General features: G+C 45.5%; 1 long non-coding RNA gene across 4 annotated transcripts in view; it reads left to right on the forward strand.

Annotated features, from left to right (window-relative positions):
* The window catches only part of LOC110143814 (uncharacterized), a 111,552-nt gene that overhangs the window by 50,795 nt on the left and 45,857 nt on the right, over positions 1–14,900 (forward strand). The window contains exon 1 of one of the 4 annotated variants that reach the window (XR_011485124.1): positions 2,200–2,285. The exons of the other annotated variants lie outside the window; for them this stretch is intronic. This is a non-coding gene — a long non-coding RNA (uncharacterized lncRNA). Of the gene's footprint in view, positions 1–2,199; positions 2,286–14,900 lie in introns of those variants that run through there. 4 annotated transcript variants of the gene reach the window in all.

Here is a 14,900-nt window from a genome sequence, read left to right on the forward strand (position 1 = left end):
TACTGAAAACGAGTGTGGTCTTGTGTAAGAAGCCCAGAATTTTGGATTGTGTTCTGTGCAAAGGATTAGAACAGATGAACCAGTCCTGAATGTTTCTGTAGTGATGACAATAACCCAGAGGCAGTTGTGGGTGTGGTCACAGACTCCATGACAAAAGAAAACTCTAGGAGAAATGTCATCCAGACTTTGCCCTGCCCCTTGAAGTGCATAACTGTCAACGATACAGGGTTAAAAATGGTCCTGTTGCTTTACTGGAAGTGACTCCAAATTCTGTGCCCGAATTCTTCTTGATACATTTGATAGGACAAAATTTTGTTGTTGGTTGTGTATAGCCAACCCTTTCCTCCTAAAATGGGCAGATCTTGGAACTGGGAAACTTTGTTTTTAAATTTTTTATGTATTTATGTATTTATTTTTATTGAAGTATAGTTGATTTACAATGAATGTTGTGTTAGTTTCAGGTGTAGAACAAAATGATTCAGTTATATTTATCTGTACCCACATATATGTAATACATATATTTATACATGCTTTTTCAGATTCTTTTCCACTATAGGTTATTACAAGATATGGACTATAGTTCCTTGTGCTATACAGTAGGTCCCTGTTATATACCTATTTTATATATAGTAGTGTGTATCTGTTAATCCCTAATTCCTAATTTATCCCTAACCCCTTCCCTTTTGATAACCATAAGTTTATTTTCTATGTCTCCAAGTCTCTTTCTGGAGCTGAGAGTTTTGGTTTGCTGATTTCTGGGCAAGGAGATTATGTGAATTGGCAGGCAGCAGCTGAAAGCAAGGGATGAGATAGGGGATTCGGAGCAACATTTTGGAGCTAAGGGACTGGACTCCTAGGAATGAGAGCTTCAAGGGACGAGAGAGTGAGACCCACTGACTGCAGGTTGAGGAGAAATGGACTAGAGGATAGAGATTTGAAGAGCGTGGCGTGCAGTATGTGATACAGTATCTTTCTCGAATTTCCCTACAAAATCTTCAGAAAACTCTTAGGTCACACTGCTGTTGAGATGTGAGTAGATTCTTTCTGAAAAGTGGAAAATTTGAGCCCTGTGCTAAGATAATAGAGAAAGCCAGCGTGGGGACTAGAGGTGGATCATTGTGCATCACAAATGCACCTCAAGCCAGATGATCTTGCTTAATGCACGCGCACACACACACACACACACACACACTCACACCCAGAGCTGTAGAGACCCTCACAGTGTGTGACTGTGTGTGTGCGTGTGCATGTGTTTGTGTGTGTGTCTTTGGTGTGCTAACCATATCCATTTAATGCAAGCACACAACCGCATAGATCCCTGCAGGCACAGGCTGGGATATTCGTTTTATTCCCTGGTTTCATCCAATAGTTTTTACCCTTTTCTCTGTTTCCTCACTTATTTGTTTAATCTCTACTTTCAGCTTGCATTTTATAACCTGTTCCCCACCTCTGTGCTAGGAGCTTGTGTAACGAGGTGCCCACCATCCAGTTTCCACCATATTCTGCAGCTGTGACAAAGAGTGCCATAGTGGATGGGCCATTACCCTGTTGGCGTTGTTACCCAGACTGCTGAAATCACTTCCATTCAGCTTTATTGTATTTGGAAAAAGAGTGTGATTAAAAATACACAGCAACTGAATGATTGTGTCAATGACTGAGTCCTGCTGTCCTGAGGCCTGGTGGACGTCCCTCTGCCGGGAGGACCGTCTCTCCCTGATGATGCTGGCTGTGGTCCCCGGAACCCCGAGCCTGGGCCTCCTGAGCAGCCGTCAAGTGGAACTCGGGCACCTTGATCAGATAAGAGCTATTTTTGCTCTGGCTCCACTGAGCTAGATTCCATCTCAGATTCCATTAAAAGAACTGCCTTCTTTCTTTTTCCTTTGTTGCTAAGGAATAGCTTTTCCCCTCAGATTGATTTTTTTCCCCTTGAAGAAGCCCCAACCCACACAACACTTGGTAGTAATTTAAAATGAGCCAAAGCGCTGTGCCTCCTATTAGAAGCATAAAGCCACCCGCCAAGTGTCATCAGGGGTCAGCAGGGCCTGTCTTTTTAACCAAACACCCAAGTGCTGCGTTAGAACAAAGGCGACTTCTTCTCTTTGGCAAACACTGAGCTCCTGCTCTGTTCTGTCCAATTATGGGTTGAGCTCGCCCCTGCCCACGAGCCAGCTAATCAGACTTTTATGAGCCTTGCTCCCTCACGCCCAGGGCCCCGAGCTGAATGCAGGTTTCTGCAGAGAGAGGAGGACGTGCTTTTGCCGGAAGCCTGCTTCCCACTCCGACCTGTGAGTCAGGGATTGAGTGGGCTGCTCACCTGCTGGGAAACAAAATTCGTTAAGTGCCTGCCCCTCCAGATCTGGAGCGTGTGTGTGTGTGTGTGTGTGTGTGTGTGTGATGGGCAGGTCAGCATTAGGGAACCGGGCTGCAGAGTCAGCTGGAGGCAGCCCACCAGGGTGTGAATGTCACCCTCGCTCACACAGGCTCCCTGTGGGTTATTCCTGCCTGGCCTTTTCTGGCAACGCTGGACTCCACACCCAGGGTCATCATCAGCCACGCCCCTGGAGATCAGAGTGGATCTACAAAATTCTGTTGTTGCTGAAGGAGCTTGTTATGGAGATGGGGGGCTGGGGAACCTGGCGTGGGGGTAGAAATCCACCCTTTGTGGGATGGCAGACATCGCTTAGTTTTTATTCTGTGTGTGTGCTCGGTTGCTCAGTCGTGTCTGACTCTTTGCAACCCCATGGAGCCCGCCAGGCTCCTCTGGCCATGGAATTCTCCAGGCAAGAATACTGGAGTGGGTTACCATTCCCTTCTCCGGGGGATTTTCCTGACCCTGGGACTGAACCCAGGTCTCCTGCATTGCAGGCAGATTCTTCACCATTGGAGCCAGCAGGGAAGCCACCTTTTATTTGATGCTCATGCATTAAGGAAAGCTTTCGGATCTTTCAGACTAGGCTGACTGTCTTGCCTGTTCTTGTAACAAACTCTGCCTACCTGATACAAAGTACAGCACCTGCATTGCTCCCCTCTGCCGGGCTGGGTGCTCTATGGGAGCAGAGCCGGGAGCTGGGCAACGCCATGTCCCCTGGCATGTGGGAAGCAGTAACTCAAGCTTTGTTTGATGAAGGCGGGAGACAACCAGGATGTTCATGCCGCTGACTCAAATGTCAACGCTCATTCTCTGAGTGATTTTGGCAAATTCTTTCAAATGTGTATATATTCTCTGGAACTTTCTGTCTCCCATACAGATCCTAGTTCTTCTTTGCTTCTAAGGCTCTCTTCTCCTCCCTCTTGACCCAGAATCCTGGGAGCCTTGGAACCTCAAATCCTAGCTCTCCTAGGAGAGTCCAGCTTCTTCCATCAACAGGGACCTCAGGACCCTGGTGGGAGGAAGGGCCTGGAAGATAAGCCTAGGCATCTCCAACTGAAACTCGGGATGAATTCTCCCGTAGACCTACCTGTGAATGGTGCCTGGCATGGTCAAGGTTGAGACAACTAAATGTGTGTTTTGCATACACCCTATACGAATCTGTGCTGGGTTGCCAAAATATTGAAACGTAAGTGGAAACACCTAGGGAGTGCCTGACCTTGTGAAAAAGACCTATAATTCCAACTAATATTTTTTAAAGCCTAAGTTTGACCCCAAAAAAGCTTTTCTCTACAGCATCTTGAACCACACAGTGTACGTTATATTGACTAAGTTCAGCTGACGCAAAGCAAGAACGGAAGAAAGCAGTGGTGATGGGGTGACTCATCAGCTTTCAGTGGAGGCAATTATGCCGGGCACTCAGAGTCAGTAGGAGCTGCCCTTCCACTGAGGGAGCGACAAAGCGCAGGGCATCTCAGCGCAGAGGGTCTGTGTCTGTCCACGCAGTCAGCGGCCCCGTGTAGGACGGGAGTCACGAAGCTCAGCTGGTAGAGACGTGGGTCCTTTGAAGTTTATTTTTTTGAAAGTGATTTCAATTAGAGAGTGGTTTCTATTTTAATAGTGTCCTGGGTGAAATCAGACTTTAAGATTTTGAAGTCTTGGTCAGTAGAAAGGAGGAAAAAGGTTTAAAAGAAGCTAGCTGTTTTGGTGAAAGCATCCATTGACTTTAGACTGAGCCCTGGTTGTTTTCTGAAAGCCCCTGAATGGGCCTTTGGGTGACTCCTGTGTCAAAGCAGGTGGCTGGTGTTTGAAGGGAGCGTGGGGGTGGGGGGGGGGGAATCTCGGTGCAGACGTCTTCCACCAAGGCACAGTAATCTGCTTGGTAATGTTTATCTTGGGGAGTGGTTGAGGTGGATCTGAGCCTCTGTCAATCAATTCAATTCAGTCACTCAGTCGTGTCTGACTCTTTGCAACCCTATGAACCCGCAGCACGCCAGGCCTCCCTGTCCATCACCAACTCCCGGAGTCCACCTAAACCCATGTCCATTGAGTCGGTGATTCCATCCAACCATCTCATCTTCTGTCGTCCCCTTCTCCTCCTGCCCTCAATCTTTCCCAGCATCAGGGTCTTTTCAAATGAGTCAGCTCTTCCTATCAGGTGGCCAAAGTATTGGAGTTTCAGCTTCAATAACAGTTCTTCCAATGAACACCCACGACTGATCTCCTTTAGGATGGACTGGTTGGATCTCCTTGCAGTCCAAGGGACTCTTAAAAGAGTCTTCTCCAGCACCACAGTTCAAAAGCATCAATTCTTCAGCACTCAGCTTTCTTTATAGTCCAACTCTTACATTCATACATGACCACTGGAAAAACCATAGCCTTGACTAGATGGACCTTTGTTGACAAAGTAATGTCTCTGTTTTTTAATATGCTGTCTAGGTTGGTCATAACTTTCCTTCCAAGGAGTAAGCGTCTTTTAATTTCATGGCTGCAATCACCATCTGCAGTGATTTTGGAGCCCAGAAAAATAAAGTCAGCCACCTGTTTCCACTGTTTCCCTATCTATTTGCCATGAAGTGATGGGACCAGATGCCATGATCTTAGTTTTGAGCTTTAAGGTTGAGCTTTAAGCCAACTTTTTCACTCTCCTTTTTCATTTTCATCAAGAGGCTCTTTAGTTCTTCTTTGCTTTCTGCCACAAGGGTGGTGTCATCTGCATATCTGAGGTTATTGATATTTCTCCTGGCAATCTTGATTCCAGCTTGTGCTTCTTCCAGCCCAGTGTTTCTCATGATGTACTCTGCATATAAATTAAATAAGCAGGGTGACAATATACAGCCTTGACGTACTCCTTTTCCTATTTGGAACCAGTTTGTTCCATGTCCAGTTCTAACTGTTGCTTCCTGACCTGCATACAGGTTTCTCAAGAGGCAGGTCAGGTGGTCTGGTATTCCCATCTCTTTCAGAATTTTCCACAGTTTATTGTGATCCACACAGTCAAAGGCTTTGGCATAGTCAATAAAACAGAAATAGATATTTTTCTGGAACTGTCTTGCTTTTTTGATGATCCAGTGGATGTTGGCAATTTGATCTCTGGTTCCTCTGCCTTTTCTAAAACCGGCTTGAACATCTGGAAGTTCACGGTTCATGTATTGCTGAAGCCTGGCTTGGAGAATTTTAAGCATCACTTTACTAGCATGTGGGATGAATGCAATTGTACGATGGTTTGAGCATTCTTTGGCATTGCCTTTCTTTGAGGTTGGAATGAAAACTGACCTTTTCCAGTCCTGTGGCCACTGTTGAGTTTTCCAAATTGGCTGGCATGTTGAATGCAGCACTTTCACAGCATCATCTTTTAGGATTTGAAATAGCTCAACTGGAATTCCATCACCTCCACTAGCTTTGTTTGTGGTGATGCTTCCTAAGGCCCACTTGACTTCACATTCCAGGATGTCTGGCTCTAGGTGAGTGATCATACATCATGATTATCTGAGTTGTGAAGATCTTTTTTGTACATGGATGGTTTTTGGTAAGAGACAAAGGGAGTGGAAAGGTGGGATTTGCTTCTCTCTTTGAGAGGTTACAGCCAGAAGGGACCCCAATTAAGCCTGTTCTGACCCCTCTGATGGCAGATGTATTCCAACTATCATGTTGTGTTTGTCATCAGTGAGCCTCAAAACCTTCAGTGTGGTCTTGTCCACAGTTTCCATCTGGTGTCCTCCATTGCTATGGGGGGCCCAGGGAGGGGTCTCTGTCCATTCATGGGAGACAGTGGGTTGAGGAGAGGGTAGTGGAAGTGACTTGCAGCTGGAGGCTGGTGTTTCAGTCCAGAGGGGAGATCGCTATATGGGGTTGAGTGGCTAGTCTTGGGGGCAAGCCTCACCAAGATCGATTTGCAGAAGGTTCGAGCATTCTTGGTGCTGGTAGAGGAGGTCTCAGAAATTATTCGGGAAGGGAAGCTGGATGAAACGTTGGACTGGATGCAATGAGATGAGATGGATCTTCAGAGCTGGTGAGATCTGGGGTGTTCACAGGCTGAGGTGGTCTGGGACTTTTCACCTTTCTGTCCTTGGGTTTCTGATGGCCAGGCTTCATTACCTAAGACAATCGGGGCCACCCCATTCTTTCTCCTGATTTTGAACTTGCCCTGAGCTTAAGAGCCATAGGCTTTGCCTCAGGATTTGGTCCCGTCCATTTTGGTGTGTTGAAGCACCCCAGTTTCAATAGATAATGGGTGGAATAGAGTCTGCCCACCACACAGCACAACAAGGAATGAATCTGGTGACAGATGATGTGTTCCAGGCTTCCTATCCTGAGTGTCTCCACACAGACTTAGCACAGGGAGATGGACGTTGACCACTCTCTCTGGGCCTGTCTACCACACACCACAGCTGTTGTTATATTGTTACTATTCTCTGTAGAGATGCTTTAGCTTCTTTATTGTTGTTGTTGTTCAGTCACTAAGTCATGTCCAACTCTTTGTGATCCCATGGACTACAGCACGCCAGGCTTTCCTGTCCTCCACTTTCTCCTGGAGTTTGCTCAAACTCATGTCTGTTGAGTCAGTGATGCCGTCCAACCATCTCATCCTCTGTCATCCCCTTCTCCTCCTGCCTTCAGTCTTTGCCAGCATCAGAGTTTTCTCCGATGAGTTGGCTCTTCCCATCAGATGGCCAAAGTGTTGAAGCTTCAGGATCAGTCCTTCCAATGAATATTCAGAGTTGATTTCCTTTAGGATTGACTGGTTTGATATCCTTGCAGTCCAAAGGACTCTCAAGAGTCTTCTTTTGTTCCCCTAAAATTTCTCACTCCCAGTTTTTCCATATTGGAAAGGATTGTCCACTCAGGGTAATTTGGTCCCTCAGTCAACCTGGAAAGCAGTTTCTGACATGGAGATGCATTTCCAGTTACTGCCTCTAGGAGAATCACCATCTCAGAGCAGGAAAGGACGATTGTTACAGATACTATATGAACACCTAATGTAAAATCGTAGTGTGTCTTGTGTACTCAACTCCTGCTCTATGCTGGGCATTGTGCTAAGTGACTTAAAAGCAAAGCAAAACACAACCTTGTCTCACTTCATCTCCACCAAACCCCTATTTGTTTTTTGGACTTTTTATTTTGTATTGGGGTATAATTGATTAATCATGCTGTGATAGTTTCAGGAAGACAGCAAAGGGACTCAGTCATGCATATACATGTATCCATTCTCCCTGAAACTTCCCTCCCCATTCAAGTATCCACGTAACATTGAGCAGAGTTCCCTGTGCTATACCAAACCCCTGTTTGGTTGAGGGAATGTTATCATTTTGCAATGTTATCATTGAAAAATCATGAGATGAAGGAGAGTTGGGTGCTCTGCCTGAGATTACCCAGGTAATATTTGGCCGAGGAGGGATACTCGGGCCTGGGACTGCTGAATGTTAGGCTTGAGAATTCTAGGGGGCCATGTGTTTCTCCAGTGCTGAATTATTTGAGGGGAGAAGGCATTGGCCCTGCATCTAGGAAGTCAGCAGAGGGTGTTCAAAATCCTATGGCAGCCTTGGTCGGCGCGGGGGTGGGGGGGAGAGAGTCAGGTGATGGTGGCTGCAAAGTAAGAGAGACAGAACTTACTAAAATACAGGACTGAGTCAGCCACTGTATTTGTGTCACATTAAGACAAAATTACAGTCTGATCCGCACCTTGGAGGCACAGGATGTGACGAAGTAGGAAGCACAACTCAAGCTTACTAGAGTCACTATTTTGGGCCGGTTTCTTCCCATCAACTAGTCTCTCACCGTCTCTCAGTCCAGCAGTCCAGGCCCCCACTCGCTGTGTTGATTCCCAGTTGCTCCTTTTCTATTCTACCTTGGTCTCTGCCTTCTTCCCCAGTAAAAGTTCACTACTTGAACCCCATCTCAAAACAGGACACACACTCAAGGGAGTCGGTGAGAGATTCAGAAATTCAAGACCACCGTCCAGTTCCTTAGAGTGAGAGGGAGTGAGGGGCTTTCTGGGCCAGCCACAGCCTCTCCCCCTAAAGGGCCCCTTAGGTGCAGACAAGTTCAGGGACCCGAGGCTGAAGTCATCTCATGTCATTGTTTATTTTCATTTCCCCAGAAGGGAGTGGAAGATGAATACTACATATTTACTACCTGAGAAGACAAAAATGACTCTGGAACAGGTTGTTAAAAAATATTAATGCTTAGCCCCAGAATACTTACTGCAGAAGCCCCAGGGAGCAAAGTCATAGAGAAGTGCCACCTGCGTGTAAGCAGTGACTGCGTTAGCATATGGGCATCCTGTTGGTTTATATAACACTAGGCTGTTGCTGGGGGGGATTGGGGGCAGGAGGAGAAGGGGACGACAGAGGATGAGACGGCTTGATGGCATCACCAACTCAATGGGCACCAGTTTGAGTAAACTCCGGGAGTTTGTGATGGACAGGGAGGCCTGACATGCTGCAATTCATGGGGTCGCAAAGAGTTGGATATGACTGAGCGACTGAACTGAACTGAACTGAACTGAGGCTTTTTAGGGTTATCAGGGCCTGGAAAAATTAACTATGAAAAAAAGACTGGAATGGAAATTACTCCTGTTGATTACACACACACAGACCCCCCTCAGTTTAACTTATGGAAAGCATACTGGTGATAAATTATACCTGTAACTGAAGCTGCAGGCTGAATATGTTTTACTGCTGTCATGGATCTTGCTGAATCCTTCTTTGGCCTCAGTAACCAGGTGGTCTCTTAAAGCTACAGTAACTGGAGATTTGAACATTTGGTGCCTTTAGGGGCCAGGGAGAGCATTTTTTAAAACATCTGTGGTTTCAGGGACATCTAGTTTGGTTCATTTTTACATGATGGGGTTTTGGTGACTCTTGCTGTGTGAGGACTGAGCTTGCCCAGGTGCAGAGAGTCCAGGAGAAACCCACCTAAGTTTGTTATTTAAAAAACAACTCACTGACACAGAGAATAAACATCTGCTGAGAGCTGCTGTATCAGTGGGACGACTCGCTATATCAGTTGGAACATTCATACTATTAGGACACACAGACATCAAAGAGTGGTCTGATTAGGTGGATCAGGTGTGAATTCTTGTTCCTCATCAGCTGCACTGGTGTATCCTTGGTTATAACCAGCTGTATGTTGCTCTAAGCCTGGGCCTGGCCTCTGTGACTGACCATTTTTTTTCCCTTAGCACATTCACTCTTATTTATTTATTTTTCAGTTGTGCTATGCGGCATGTAGGATCTTAGTTCTCTAACCAAGGATCGAACCTGTGCCCCCTGCATTGGAAGCACAGAGTCTTAACCTCTGGACCACCAGGGAAGTCTCCACATCCACTCTTAACTCAAAAAGGAAATTACGTGCCAAAGCTGACCTCTCTGCTCCCTCCCAAGGGGAGAATTCTTGGTCCTCCAGGCCATCTGTCTTCCTCTCCCAGGGCTGTCTCCGGGTGTGCCTTTATGGGGTGTGCTAACTGTTTAGCTGTGAGTGCCTCTGCTCCCCACTTCTCCTGTGTGTCTCGAGGGCGGTTGAGTTTTACCTTTGTATCTCTGGCACCTGGCACTCTACCTGGAACACAGGCCCTCTGGACATGTTTGTTGGATGAATAATGAAAAATAATTAATGAACTTTCCACTTCGGTCTCTCTCAAAATTATACAACACAAATTGGCTTCCCCTCCCCGCTTTTTTTGGCTGCACCTTAAAGCTTGTGGGATCTAAGTTCCCCAAACCCATGCCCCTTGCTTTGGGAGTGCAGAATCTTAGCCACTGGACCACTAGGGAAGTTCTTTCACCTTTTTTTTTTTCCCTTTAATTGGCTTTTTTAAAAGGTGTATTTCTTTTACCCTGTATCTGCTATACTCTTATCAGTCTAAAGACACAAAAAAACCATTTAGCAGATATGTTCTGCTAGGAGGTCATTTCCAGAATTAGTGTTAGGCTCTGTCCACTTAAAGTGGGTGTGACCTTCATAGGAGAGAGAACAAATGGGTTTATTTCAACCGGACTGAGAGTAGAAGGAGGAAAATGAATCCATGAGTATAAGCTAAGTCATGAAAATAAAAGATGGATTTACACCCAATCTTGGGGGCTCCTTAGAGGACAATTCAGAGCAGATTCAAGCTACTTTTGGCATTGTCTTAAGAGGCACTTGAATCAACCTTCCTAAATTTGAGTTATCACTTCATCTATCCTCTGTCAGCCTCCACCGGAATGTCTTTTGGTTATAGATCCCTTTTATAGACTTCGGCTTAACAAACCACCTGCAACTGGTCTGACATACTTCTAGGGACCAAATTTTAGCCACTTATACATTATTTGGTGGAAAACAAAATCCAAAATAAGTAGAGCTAAATTCTTGAGTATTTTCAGTGAGAGAATTTACAACTGGCGGAGATTACAAAAACGTCCAATTTTGTTTTTCAAATCAGAGCTGTCCGACTCAGATGAAGAATTCAGGAATAACACCTGCTTCACACGTTGCTTTTCTTAGGATCACAGAGGAGGGACAAGAGACACAGAGGCACAGGTTTTTGTTTGCAACTGTCAGGTCCTATCTGCCTGAATCCTTCCTGAGAGGTCAGGGAGACTCGAAATGACACATTCAGTCCCTGAGTGGGGTGTTTGCCGATCTAATTTCTTCAGGTGGGCAGAGCTGGAATTAGCAGCCCCGAAACTTGGAGTTCTGGGCTGAGCTCTGGGGACCTGCCCTGACCTCCTGTGAGAGTAGGGCTCTGATTTCTGATGTCTCAGTCTTTTTCTTTTAATATATAATTGTCACATAATGTATAAGTTTAAGGTGTACAGTGTGGATTTGATGCCTCTATCTATTGCAATATACAACACCCTGTGGCTCAGTTGGTAAAGAATCTGCATGCAATGCAGGAGACTCAGGTTCAGTCCCTGGGTTGGGAAAATCCCCTGGAGAAGGAAGTGACAACCCATTCCAATATTCTTGCCTGGAGAATCCCATGGACAGAGGAGCCTGGTGGGCAACAGTCCATGGGGTCGCAGAGAGTCAGACTTGACTTTAGATTAGGGCTCTGGTTCCTGGTGTCTCAGTCTTTTCCTTTTTTTAAAAAAAATATATAATTGGCACATAATATGTGAGTTTAAGGTGTACAAAGTGTTGATTTGATACATTTATCTATTGCAGTATGATTACCACCCTGGTGTTAGCTAACACCTTTATCATGTCACATAATTAACATTTCTTCTTTGTGGTGAGAACACTTAAGATCTAGTGTCTGAGCAGTTTTGAAGTTTATGATATGGTATTGACGTTCCTGGGCTATGCCTTAGATCTCCGGAACTTAGTCATCTTCTGATTGCAAGTTTGTCCCCTTTAACAATGTCTCCCCAGTCCCCCTGCTTCCAGCTCCTGTAACCACTGTTCTACTCTCTGCTTGTATGAGTTCACATCTTCTAGGTTCTGCCTGTAAGTGATATCATGCAGTATATGTGCTTCTCTGTCTGACTTATTTCACTTAGTGTAATGCTCTCGAGATCAGGATCAAGCTCTTAGTGTGATACTTCAGAATTGTTTTTAAGTTTTATATTTGAGTGTGGATAATTAACAATGTTGTGTTAGTTTCAGGTATACACCAAAATGATTCAGTTGTACATGTACATGTATCTGTTCTTTTTAAAATCCTTTTCTCATTTAGGTTGTTACATAATATTGAATGAGTTTCCTGTGCTATACAGTAGGTCCTTGTTGGTTATACATTTTATTTTATTTTAGTTTTGCTACTCTGGGTCTTCATTTCGGTGCACAGGTTTCTCTAGTTGTGTCATATGAGCTTAATTCCACCACCCCTAATCCCAGCATGTGGGATCTTAGTTCCCCAACCAGGTATCAAACCCTCGTATGTCCTTTGCATTGGAAAGTGGATTCACCACTGAACTACCAGGGGAGTCCCTGTTTATCCATTTTAAATATAGCAGTGTGTGCATGTCGGTCCCAAACTCCCTCACTATCCCTTCCCCCCACCCTCCCCGCCCCCCTCTCTGTAACCATAAGTTCCTTCTCTAAGTCTGTGAGTCTCTTTCTGTTTTGTAGATAAGTCCGTTTATATCATTTGTTTTTGGATTCCACATCTACGCTGTATCCTACCCTTCCCTTCTACCCCAGCCCCCATCATTTTTCTCCTGACCAGGGAGAACTTGATTTTTTTTTTTTTTTTTTTCTGTTTAACCATTTTGCTAGTTGTTGCAAAGGACAAAGGAATCTGCTGTTCCGCTGTAAGTCTGCCTGGAAAATGAAATCAAAGCCAAGTTGACTGGTGTTTTCTTGGTAAAATGTTGATTCTTATGCTTTTGTCACGGCTCCAGACGAAGGTTCCATCTGAAATAAAGGAGGGCCGGAGGATCAGCACAGGGGAGGGAAATGGGGAGAGGATATCAAACATGTTGCCAGTACTGGACTTAATTTGCCTGGCAGGAGCGCTTTGGCTCTGGGTGACGTGGGCAGAAGGATTTTTAAAAGAAAGAAAACAAGGGGAGACACAATTTGGGAGATTGAATTTGGTTTTGTTTGTTTTGTGTGCAAAATGAGATTGTGTGGGAAACAGAGACATTATCCATGAAGAATGGTAAGGTAATTTATGTTGCTTCCTTCCATCAATTACATTCTGGGAGCTCTGAGTGGAATTGCGTTCCATTGAGTTATAGGCTTTGCACTGCCAGTCTCTATAGAAATGACTCTCCCGAGTAATTTCATAACCTGTACCGACAAAGATATAATTCATACTGCACTGCCTTTTGTGGGGGCTTTAAAAAGAAAAAACAAACCGCATACCATTTCACAGTTATTATTTTTTGAAAGTTGACCAAGGAAAAAGAAAAAAACGTTTCTCCTTCCCACTAAATTATAAAACCAAGAGACTTGAGGGGGAAAGGCAAAAATCAGGCTTCCTAGCCTTGCAGAAAAAAACTTGAAGCCCACAGCCCGTGGTTTTCTCAAATGAAAAATGACAATCATTTCCAAGTTCAATTTCCACTTCCAAATGTCTCAGAGTCTCTAGTTGTAGGTTTGATTTCTCTGTCCCAGAAGTGTGACTGCTGAACAGACAAGGGACGTCCCTCCAGAGGCTTTCCTTCCGATGGCCATGCTCTGTGGCAGATGTCTGCTGTCAGGCACGGGCGGACTGGCTTCCTCTGTGTGTCTGGGAGAGACGGGGCGGGAGATCGGAAGGAAGAGACGTGTTTCAGGAAGCTTCGGGCTTAGCAGAGGATCCCCTGGGGCGCGGTGGAGGCAAGAAGATGAAGAGAAGAGAAGAGCCTTCATGTTAGGGAGACTGAGGACCATGGCCAGGGCTCAGGCACCAGTGAGATCAACCAACAGGAGAGCACCCCAAAAGAAGATGGGGGTGATAGGAACCAGGAGCTGCAACGAGGGAGGCCAAGGTGCCGGCAGCCTGGGGTTGACCTTGGTTGACCTTGACAAGGGCAGCTGGGTGCTGGCCTGACTCCATCCACCTGTAGCTGTGTGACCCATCTAACAGCCAGCCAGCACGGGGTCTGCCGTGTGGGATGGCAGGAGATTGTTACTAAAGAGCTGGCTGTGGGGGTGGGAGAAGGTGGGAGGTGGGAGGTGAAAGTGAAGTCGCTCAGTCGTGTCCGACTCTTTGTGACCCCATGGACTGTAGCCTACCAGGCTCCTCTGTCCATGGGGTTTTCCAGGCAAGAGTACTGGAGTGGGTTGCCATTTCCTTCTCCAGGAGATCTTCCCGACCCAGGTCTCCCGCATTGTAGGCAGACGCTTTACTGTCTGAGCCCCCAGGGAAACCACAAGGGAGGTGGGGGGAGGTACAATGGGGTGGGGGGGTATATGTACACCTGTGGCTCATTCATGTTGATGAATGGCAGAAATCAGACCATTACTTAAAGCAATTATCCTTCGATTAAAAAGAAATAAATTAAAAAGCAAAACAACAACAACAACAATAATAAAAAGCTGACTGTGGGGTATCGGGTAAAGTGGATCCAGTCTCCGGGCCCACTGGTCTCCCTTCAAGGGTAGAACCATGATCTGGTGGTGTTTGTTCCTCTCTGACCCTTGTGCCTCTCTGTTACCAAACAGACCTTGCACATTGCCTTCTCTATTGGGGTATTTACAGTCTCTACAGGCACTCTTAACTTTTGCGTTCTGTCCAACATAATAATTCATAATCCACTTATATAATTGGCCACCCATTTAACTGACATTTGGCCATGATTTCTCAGTCATCAGCCGGCAGACTTGGGGATTCTTGTGCAGTGCGAAAATCTAATGTAACATGCAAGTTGTTTTCAGAGGGCATAAAATTTTATGGCTTATAAATTTAACAGTGAAGGAAGTTGACATAGTGTTGTTTTGCTGAGTATTTACCAATTAGGTTTTTTTTTTTTTTAAACAATGTTCTGGGTTTCGGCTCAGCTGGTAAAGAATCCACTTGCAATGGGTTCAATCCCTAGGTTGTGACGATCCCCTGGAGAAGAGAATGGCTACCCACTCTAGTATTCTGGCCTGGAGAATTCCATGGACTGTATAGTCCATG

This window comes from Odocoileus virginianus, chromosome 32 (assembly GCF_023699985.2).
Source record: "Odocoileus virginianus isolate 20LAN1187 ecotype Illinois chromosome 32, Ovbor_1.2, whole genome shotgun sequence".
Classification (NCBI taxonomy): Eukaryota; Metazoa; Chordata; class Mammalia; order Artiodactyla; family Cervidae; genus Odocoileus; species Odocoileus virginianus.